The sequence below is a fragment of the Diadema setosum genome, chromosome 10 (assembly GCF_964275005.1).
Source record: "Diadema setosum chromosome 10, eeDiaSeto1, whole genome shotgun sequence".
In the NCBI taxonomy this organism is placed as follows: domain Eukaryota; kingdom Metazoa; phylum Echinodermata; class Echinoidea; order Diadematoida; family Diadematidae; genus Diadema; species Diadema setosum.
In genome coordinates this window covers 39099711-39102344 of record NC_092694.1, presented here as the reverse complement: position 1 = coordinate 39102344, position 2634 = coordinate 39099711, and the positions used below count along the sequence as shown (strand labels likewise).

Genomic DNA, 2634 nt, shown 5'->3' with positions numbered 1-2634 from the left:
CCAACCTCTCCTAAATCTGTGAATCATTGTACTCTTCTACTAGTTTACAAATAAGGTAGATAGTCAAAAAGGAACTCTTTAGAAATGTCCTTACTCATATAAAGTACCAACTTCTTATGTTAATGTCTCATAGAATAAAGGTTCATTTGAAAAAAAAAAATGTAAATATTACATTTTTAATGGATTATTTATACCGACTCACTGAAACCTGAATATCTTTCTTCTTCTTTTTTAAATTTTCAAAAAGCTAAAAAAAAAAAAAATCGCATCTCAATAAAAGAGATACAGTATATATCTATTGTTATAATTGATTTGCATGGGGAATAAAGAAAATTATGTCAATGCCAAGATGCCTTTTCAAAACAAATTTCAAATTGATTTTTTTTTTGTTCACTGTTAGCTTATAATGCTCTGCTTTAAAGATGGAAAAAAATTATTTGAGTCATGTTGATTTCTGTTTTCAGCTAGATGTACCAACAAGTGGACAGACTGAGTCTTGTCTTCAAACTTCGCCAGAGAGAGACATATCCCGACTTGCCAAAATCTAATTGTAAAGTCTGAACTCTTTCTACCTACAACAAAGTGCAGAACAACCAGATGGTAAGAAACGATAAATGTCTGAAATACATTATGGCGGTCTAATTTCAAACATATTTTAAATACGAAGTTACTAAGTGCTTCATTATCAAATGTATCAGTTAAGTGCTCAGTTGAAAATAATGACAAATCTAAATACATTGAGTATTAAGTATTCCTATTCCATTTGAATAAGTTGAAACAAGCATGTTTTCACTTTGACAGTTGCATTACAATACAATGTACAAGTACTTTGCAAACAAAGAGAGGAGAAGAATTTTATATCTCCATTTATATACAAAGGGGAGCAAATCTATGATCAAGTGTGTATTCTTGTTTTTTTTTTTTTTTTTTGGTATATTCATTGCATGTTCTATTGTAGAGGATCATATGAAAGAATGGTATTCTATCCACTGAAGAGGAGATGATATAAAAATCAAACATAAATGTAATCAAGTAAGATATTATATGTAATGAAATATTTCTCAACCATGTCAAATGGAAATGGCCGTGGCACAAGTGTTTAATGTGTGCACAGATGAAAATACGTCTGTAGTCTCAAATCAATTTACTTTCCATTATTATTATGTTGCGTTAAGTATGATGTAAGGGTAATATGCTGTGATGTATTGTTCTTTATTTTTATCAAGGTGTCAGCAACAAATGGACATGCTGAGTTTGAGATCACATCCACTAGAGTGAGGGGGAGATAGAAAGATGTCTTGACTGCGATGAGCTCACAAGTAAGTGTCAACGATTTGAAATTAGGAATATTATCTCATGAATACAAACCGATTTATGCAAGGAAATCATATCCTAATCCACATACAAATGAGAGCATGATAAAATCAAATATTTGTGTACAGGAATTATAGGTGTCAAGATGACTTCCATCCTATATAATTAATTTTCAGTAAGATATGGCTTCAGAGCATCAAAGATGATAATGTATTACATGTAATACAAATTAATGTTGACAGTGACCTGAAGATCCAAAATCTCATACCAAGGGATTCATGAGATCGTGATGATTAATTCTAATTCATAATGAATGTGTTTGTTTTTTGTTGCAGTATAAGTATCCTGTTTCACTCATAAAAATGATAAATTATTTAAGTTTTTGTTAATTATATTTTCGACCAGAATTAGCACAAAGTGGACAAAATGGACCCTGCAAACCACAGCCAACTACGGACAAGAGAGAAGCAGAAAGAGACAGATGTCCTGACTACCAACTTCTAATCTGTGCATCCTGTACCCTATTTCGAAAGGAAATACGGGAGGTAAGCAATAATGCATGTAAAATGTAAACCCCAAATAGGTTGGAATATTTTGTCAAGCCTTTGACATCTTGACCAAATTTTTGACTGTCGATCGTTCATTGGGCAGAAAATTAATGCATGATTTGCTAAATGAATGCAGTACTGCATATGCATGTAGTCAATCACTCCAACAACCAAGATTCACATGAATTAGCTGATTTTTTTTTTTTTTTGAGCCTCTGTCAAAGATGATTGCAGGAGTCTTTATGTTGTTGCAGTCATCCATTCACACCGTGGCACATCTGTCCTATAGATTCTCATCTTGCAGTAACTTAACATGTACTCAGCAGATCATCTTCAAATTTGGTTGTATACAGAAGAGATGATTACCTGGGCCTTGTAGCATTTTAGTTTCTGTTGTGATTTTGCCGCTGATTGTAAATTACATGGAAACCCTGATTTCTATTGACTGTAGAGCATTGCTACCATGGTATTGTATTTACCTTTGGATGGCAAAGTTACCATACACACTAAAAACTAGCGGTACATTTGGGGTAGGCGTTTCTGCCTGTGTGCCAGTATCGGGCTTGTGAGCAAGTAAGTTCGTCTAGGAGTACTCGTTGGTGCGGGAACGGGTAGGCATCCTTGAGCGTAGGTCTTCCTACTCGTCGTTACCCTGAATAGTCTTGTAACAAAGACCAATTATGCATGTACATGTTACATTACATCTTGGAAGACTTGGTAGTGGATACAAAGGTTATTTCAAAGAACACATTTTACATATCTTGGTATACAT

At 33.6% G+C, this 2634-nt stretch overlaps 1 long non-coding RNA gene across 1 annotated transcript; it reads left to right on the top strand.

Annotated features, from left to right (window-relative positions):
- Positions 1 to 434: 434 nt before the first annotated feature.
- On the top strand, positions 435 to 1842 carry LOC140233640 (uncharacterized). Its single transcript, XR_011901555.1, has 3 exons — positions 435 to 600; positions 1227 to 1319; positions 1720 to 1842. It is a non-coding gene; the product is annotated as an uncharacterized lncRNA (long non-coding RNA).
- The last annotated feature ends 792 nt before the right edge of the window (positions 1843 to 2634 follow it).